At 44.6% G+C, this 8,003-nt stretch overlaps 1 long non-coding RNA gene across 1 annotated transcript; it reads left to right on the top strand.

Annotated features, from left to right (window-relative positions):
- The first annotated feature begins 3,582 nt into the window (after nt 1-3,582).
- LOC123276962 (uncharacterized) lies at nt 3,583-7,475 on the top strand. Its single transcript, XR_011494363.1, has 2 exons — nt 3,583-4,293; nt 5,912-7,475. It is a non-coding gene; the product is annotated as an uncharacterized lncRNA (long non-coding RNA).
- Nucleotides 7,476-8,003: the final 528 nt, after the last annotated feature.

Genomic DNA, 8,003 nt, shown 5'->3' with positions numbered 1-8,003 from the left:
CAACATGAAGGCCTCAAAACACCATGCCTGGGACCACCATCCTGATTTGTTTGTTCCCGGAGGTGACCCTGCCCTAGCTTCCTGGGAGCATACCGTGGAGGGAGGGTGCTTGTCCATGCACATTTACTGAACACATATATTCTGGACACCATGCCAGGATGCTGGAGAAACAAGGGTGAAAAAGACATAGGTATCCTTCGGAGCTCATAGCCAAATGAGGGGTTCCAGAAGTGGCTCAGAATGTATGGAAGTTGTATGTGGGGTGAGCTGCCTTCCTGAATTAAATGCTTCTGTCTTTCTGCATACTCTGATTTTTATCCCCAGCTTTTTATTTTGAAAAATTTCAAACCTACAGAAAAGTTGAGAGCGCAGTACAATGAACACTTATATACTCTTTACGTAGACTCACAACCTTTTACATTTTACAGTATTAGGTGATTCTCTCAGGTACACATGCACACCTTCTTTCTTTCTGAACCATTTGGTAATGAATTTAAAACATTTTCAAATATCACCCCAAATACCCTAGGTACCTTAAATACTAAGAACAAGGATATTATTTTAAATAATCAGAATACAATTATCACACTCAGGTAATTTCACATTGTTTACAACACCATAATCAGTCCATAACCAAATTTCTCCAATTGTCCTGATAATTTCTTGACAGCTTTCTCTTTTTTTCAATCCAGGGCCCAATCAGAGAGCAGGCATTGCTTTTAGTTGCCATGTCTCTATAGTCTCCTTCTCTCTAGAACACTGTCACACTTCCCCCACCTTTTTTTAATTCTGTCAAGACATTGATGTTTTTGATGTCCATTCCAAGCAGAATGTCCCTCAATTTAGATTTGTATGATTGTTTCCTCATTATTAGACTGAGGGTACAGTGAGGCATCCTCAACATCTCTCCATTGTAAAAGGACATTTTTTCTTGGTAATTAATACGTAACCTGAGTGTGTGGAAATGTCTCATTCTCCTACAGTCTTTCCCCTCCCAGGTCTTAGCGTTTGTTGATGATCCTTTCCTAAATTAACTGCTACAGTGGTGGTTGCAACATGGTGATATTTCCTTCACTTAGTTGGCATTATTTGCATATCCTGGCTAAAACTTTCTGCCTTTCTCATGAAGCTTTTGGCTTGCAGATGTTTTGTTGGTAATACAGTTACCCTCTAACCGTGCTTGCTCTGTGCCAGGCACAGCTTGCTGTATATCCATTATCTCCTAAAATCCCTGCAGCACCAGGACTCGTCGCCCCCATTTATAGCCAGGATTGGTGCCTTAGTGACTTGCCCAGAGCCAGGATTCAAACTCACTCTAATAACTACTTTGCAATATTGTCTCCCTGCATAATAATAATTTATTATTTTACTCTTTATCACTAACCATGGCTGTCATTTTTTCAGCTGACCAGTGAGGCTCAAAATGGGCCATGCTGACCACTCTCACAGGTCAGTTACAACATTCTGATGCCTGGCTGAACAAGCAGCCCTGTGTGTGACCAGCCTGAGATCAAGGCTTCAATGAGTTCTGGTTGGTTGAATTTATTTTCTTGTCCATTTGGTCCACATGCTTTATATTTTACAGAGTATTCAGTGCTTTTGGTTTGTTTTAGTAGCTAACATCCAGTTCTCTGGGTCCTGCTGAGAAAATAACCACCAAACCCAACATCTTCCCTAAAAATTGGATGAACCCCAATGCACATTTATGATGCAAATGTCAGTTGTGTGAAATTCTCAGGTTGGGCCAGAAGAGTATTGACTGGGGTCTCTCTGGAACCAGGACAGGTACAAGATTCCAGAAGGTGGCAACGCAGCTGCCTCACAGGCAGCCTCCCAGCCTCCCACTGCTGAGACAGAAATGATGAAATTGAGCAACAACATGCAGGGTCCTTTGCATCCCTGGGGTCCCTGACCCCATCTTGACTGTCCAGGAAACTCCTCTAAGCTGAGACTAACGCACTTATGACAGAATAGGGTAGGACACGGGGCTTTCCAGCCTACGGCAGGATATTTTGCAATGGCAGCAACACTTTTTGCAACAGGGGCAATTCTGACACAGGGACTTCTTGAAAGGTAGTGTTTTGATGACACTGAAGCCTTTCTAGGTAAAGTGAGGCTGACAAAGCTTCCATTTTTTCAGGTTCCAGTGATTTTTTAAAATGAAGAAATGTGAAAATAGGATTATAGCCCTCAGGATGCATTTTAAATGTTTGATTTAACAATTAAAGTGAAGTGTTGATGAATTCCTCTTTCTTGTACCTCTGTAACCATATGGGTGCCCTTATTTGGAGAGAATATGATAAATCTAGATCCAGTGCAGCTGCCACAAAGGGTCCAATCTCTGCTCTTATTCCTAAGTAATGCATAGCTGACAGCCCAACCTTTACTCCGTTTCTGGTGATCAGGGTTTTTTTACTTTTTACATTTCATTTTTGCATCACTTTGGGATTTTTAAAATCTATATGTACTACTTTTATAATAAAAATAGTTTTAAAAAAGTATTTTATAATTAGCTTAGTCTCTAAGGGGTATCAGTCCTGGTCCTCCAACCATCATGATAATGGACATTTATAGTATTTAAATATAATACATATCTGTTATTGAGAGAATGGAAAAAACTTTGGGGAAGATCACGGAAGAGTTTCTGTGGTAATCTGGAGTTGAAAATAATGGATCCCATTGTGACCCAAACTCTCCCTCGCCCTCCAATACATTGAATTTTAAGAGAGAAATCTGAGACTTTGAGAGGCTAACCACTCAAGTTCAAAGTGAATTTCCAGGCAATGAACCTCCCACTGAGAAACATACTTGTAACTGTGCTTTCTGAGGGTGAACCAAGTTCTGGGACAACCTACAACCTCTTGAGCAGGATGGAAACGGAGGGAGAGGAAGCAAGCTTCCCAAAGTGGGGTGCAGTGGGCGGCCTTGACTTGTGGAGGTGAGGCAGTAATGGGTCTGAATCAGCTGACCGATGAGACCTTCATTTGCAGTATGGTAACATTAAGAGGCTTTACAAGCTATAAAGTGCTATGTACATTATTTTTTCTGATTGTTAAATCTAGATGGAGGGTAGGTGGGTGTGCATTTTACTCCTTAAATTTTTCTATGTATTCAAACATTTTAGAATTTAAAAAAATTGAAAAAAAAATTTGTTCGACCAATATTTATAGGGACCCTACTAGGAGGCTGGCTTTAGGCATAGAGTCGCTGACTGCCAGAGGCTTACAAGTCAGCGAAGGAGGAAACCTGCACCCTTTGATGTTTGGTTTACACAATCCTGTTCCCACTCCCACCTCCCGGTCCTCTCACCCACCTGAGCTGACCTCTCCTGGCCTGTGCTTTGGTCATTCTGGCTCACCACCGTGTATTGACATTGTTCATGGGTTTGGAAGCTGCACGAAGTGGTGGGGAAATACGGGACTCCAAGATCTAGGACCTGTGTGAGCTGGCCAAGTCGACTTCTCTGAGCCTGTTTCCTGTCAAATGGGTTGTTGGAGGAATTCAGTGAGATTATGGATCAAACGTGCCTGGCACAGCGCCAGGCACGTCATGGGCGGTGTCCGTGCGGGTGGACTGGAGCTCGCCGCCCCAGCACGGCCCGCACCTCCAGGACTCCTTCCGCGCACACCCCGCGGATCCTGGCCTTCCCCCTCGTATCCGCGCAAGGGGGCAGGTAGGCGCCTGCCCCCCAGGCCTCACGCTCGGCGGCACCTCCCTGGGCAATCGCTGCGAGGGGAAGAGGCCTAGAGCAGAAGGGGGTTTGTCGTGGGAAGAGCCTCCGGAAGATAAAGGGGGACGTGTCCGTGCAGGGCCCCGACAGGCGGGCGGCCGCTGGAGTCGAGATCCGCCCTGCGCACCATCTCCGCCGGGGACCCGCGGGGCCTGCCCAAGGGAGGGGAAGCCCCGGGGGACGCGACGCACCGCCGGGGCCAGCTCCCTGCACGCCACCGGGCAGCGGCCTGGGTACCCCGGGGTGGATTTGCGTAAGAGCCGGCGACTACCCGAACTACAACTCCCAGGGGCCCCGGGAGTACTCGGAACCAATCAGAGGGCGAGCGGGCGGAATCACTGGGGCCTGCGTTTCCCAGAGGGCGCTGGGCCGCGGTGCAGACTACAGCGGCAGTGCACCGGGAACGGAGGAAGGGGGGTCTTCGCCGGTGGTATCCCGGGTACGGCTGCCTGCGGTGGAGTCGGAGGATGCCCTGGCGGCCCCCAGCTCGCGGATGCCATTGGTCCCCAAAGCCCTCCTCCCCTCATGAGCCTGCAGACCTCGTTCACTCATGTTTACAGCAGGTATTTACTGAGTGCCTGCTATGTACCGCTTAGTGTGTCATGGCGAGGATGGTTACGTCCGGCAGGACCCCTGCCCCAAGAAGCTTATCTCCTTGGGTGGAGAGAGGGGAGTAGACGGTAATTTCAAGTCAAGATAAGAGCTGTGAAAGAAATGGATCTTTCAGCCCGACACCAGCACTGCCGTCTTCTCGGTTTTCAAACACTGCCCCTCGGAACCCTAGAGTACAGATCCTTAGACTCGTCTGTATTATGATTCTTTTCGGAAAAACCTAGTAAAATGCTATGGGCCGTGGGATAATGGTTTTGTTTAGAAAAAAGGACGTGCATCTACAGTTTCGTATATCATTTCCGGGGGTTCCTGGACTTCCTGAAGTCCGCATAGGGAAACCTAGCAGGGGTGTCTCGGCGTAGACCCCCACCTCAGCCAGAGCAGCCCCTGCTTTTAACTATTTTGCATATTTCACCTTCAAGAAAGTTTTCCTTTGATCCAAATGTACTGCAGGGGGAAAAAAATGGAACATCCCACTACGTGGTCTATCTGTATTTCTGGTTCCAACATTCTATTTGTTTAAGTCCTTCCCATCAAGACTACTTTCTAGTCTCAGGTAAACAGACTGTATTCACCTGCCTGGTAGTGTGGGGGGGCACCTTCTTACTCAAATCTTTGTCATCCTTCTGGAACATGCCCCTCCCTGCCACACTTACCAATTAGTTGGAAACTGTAAACAACTTAAATGACTATCACCAGGAGACTGACTTAGTAAAATTTGGTGAATCTGTTCCGTGGGCTGCACTGCATCCGTTGAAAACAATGCGGTAATTTCCATGTGCTAATGTGCAAAGATGCCCATAAATATTATTAAATGAGAAGACCACACTTACAATACAACGTGATAGTATAATCCTGTTTGTAAATAATAGGAAAAATATTTTAAAAATTTAAGTATCTGAAGGGAGACAAAAAATAACATGCCAACCTCTAGAGAGTAGAAGTAGACGTGGGAGTTCTGCTTTTCACTCAATATCTTCCATGCCTTTTTGTGTTTTTCAATGAGCATTTAAGCATTTTATGACACATGAAACATAGTCTGTGAATATATTACTAGTGTGAAATAATTAGGCAAAGCAAAATCTAGCAAACCAAATGTTAGAGTAAGACTTTCATGTTTTGCTCATTATTTGTATAACAAAAATTTAAAACCTCATTAACTACAATGTTTTTTCACTGGAGTACAGAGAATTAGGAAGATGATTTTTAAAGAGCAGGCTGTGCCCATAGAGAAACAAATATGTGAGGTTTTCAAATAATATGTGAGGTTTGCCAATGCTGAAGGAAACACAGCACAGACTTACTTCCAAAGTAAACACGCACACTGCAGGCGTCAAATTAACGCAGACAGACTCTTTAATAAGAGTGTAAGATCTCAGGCCTTGGCTCCCCTGAAGCTACAAGAGCAGAAACTAAAAATTTAAAAACATGATTGAGATAAACTGACATACTGAAAGGCTATTTGACCAGGAAAGCCATACTCTTTGGACAACTGCATTCACCCATAGGACGGTACCAAGCCGCACATCCCAGCCAAACTCACGTGGCATTTCTCCTGTCATCCTGTAGGGGGTGACCCTGTGCGTGGTCTCTAGGGCTGCAGCTGGAAGCACACTGGACACCCAGCTCCCACCCTACTGGCAAGGACCATCCTCCGCAGAAGCTAGCAGCTGGAAACAGTTCTTAATGCTGCAGGAAGTATTTAGGAGAAAACGACTTCGAGAATCAAGGCTAAAATTGGACATCAAAGACCACCAAAAACATTTTCTAAGGCTGTTGTGATGGTTGAGAGGGTGGGGGAAGGATCAAAATACCAAAAATCAGAGTTTTGGAACTGCAGTGGATGACACTCCTAATTGAAGCTAATATATCTTGAGCACTTTGTATGTACCAAGTATCATGTGAGTGCTTTATACGCCTTCATAGCACAGGCTCTGGGGTCAGAGTGAGAATACTGTCCCTAGGGTTAAACAGATGTGTGACATTGGCCAAGTGATGTACCTACCCACTTATTCGCCTTTAAAAGGAAGGAAGTTCTGATATATACTACAACATGGATAAATCTTGAAAACATCATGCTGAGTGAAATAAGCCAGACCAAAAGACAAGTACTGTATGATTCCATGTATACGAGGTACCTAGAATAGTCAAATTCATAGAGACAGGAAAAAGAATAGTGATCACCAGGGGCTGGGAGGAGAGGGTAATAGGGAGTTATTATTTAATAGATAGTTTCAGTTTGGGATGATGAAATAGTTCTGGAGATGGAGGGTGGTGATGGTTGCACAACAATGTGAGCGCACTTAATGCCACTGAATTATACACTTAACAGTAATTAAGTTTTAGTACATTTTATGTATATTTTACCACTGAAGAAACCTTTAAAAATGCACATACCCTGGAGCCAGCCCGGTGGCACAGCAGTTAAGTCCAGCCCGGTGGCACAGCGGTTAAGTTCGGTTAAGTTCGCATGTTCTGCTTCAGTGGCCCCCTGGGTGTGGACCTACACACTGCTTATCAAGCCATGCTGTGGCAGGCATCCCACATTTAAAGGAGAGGAAGATGGGCACAGATGTTAACTCAGGGCCAGTCTTCAGCAAAAAGGGGAGGATTGGCGGCAGATGTTAGTTTAGGGATGTTAGCCAATCTTCCTCAAAAACAAAAAAAAAGCACATACCCTTTGCTTCACTTATCCCATTTCTAGAATGCTATCCTAAAGAAATTGTTGAATGTACACAAATTTGCTTTATAAGATGTTTGTTGCAGAATTGTTCATTAAAGCAAGCATTGGAAACAACCTAAATATCCATCAACAGAGGAGATAGTAAGTACAATTATGGTACACCCATACTATGGCATACTGTGCAGCTGTTAAGAGCAAAAGAGCCCTATTCATCTTGATCCAGATACATTTCAAAGGCACACTGTTAAGTTATAAAAAAAATCTGGGAAAATATGTATAGCATGATACGTAAATATAACAAATACTTAGATGTATGTAAACACATCATAAGGAGACTGGTAAGATGAACAGCTGACTCTTACCTATAAAAAAAGGAGTAGAAGTGAAATGAGGGGGTGATGGGAAAGTTTCCTCATTTTCTTTGAATACATCTATATTCTTTGAATCTTGTATAATGACTATTTTTTCGTGTATTACTGTTATTCTGGTTATCTATTGGTGCATAACATACACCCCAAAACATTATGCTCATGATTTTGTGGTCAGGGTTTTGAGCAGGGCGCAGCAGGGTCAACTCGTGTCTGCTCCATGACTCGAGCTTTGGCTGGTGTGGTTCAAATGTCTGGAGATCACTAGAATGCTATAATTGACAGGGGCTGTGTGTCTGGGCCTCAGTACTGGCTGTCTCCAGGTGATTCCTTGGTTCTTCTTCCCTTTGTGTCTGCTGGGACTGGAAATGTCCAAAATGGCTTCTTCACTCGTATGTCTGGTGCCTGGGCTGGGATGGTTGGAACAGCTGAAAATGACTGAGCATCTGCCTCTTTCCATGTGCATACCTTGGGCTTCCTCAGAGCATAGCAGTCTCAAGGTAATCAGACTTCTTAAATGGTGGCTCATGTTCCCAGAGGTGGCATTCCAAGAGGCCCCAGGTGGCAGCTTCAAGATTTCTTATGAAGTCCCAGCAAATCACTTCTACTT

The sequence above is a fragment of the Equus asinus genome, chromosome 14, assembly GCF_041296235.1.
Source record: "Equus asinus isolate D_3611 breed Donkey chromosome 14, EquAss-T2T_v2, whole genome shotgun sequence".
Taxonomy (NCBI): domain Eukaryota; kingdom Metazoa; phylum Chordata; class Mammalia; order Perissodactyla; family Equidae; genus Equus; species Equus asinus.
The sequence above is the reverse complement of the archived record's forward strand: the minus strand, read 5'-3'. Positions and strand labels throughout refer to the sequence as shown.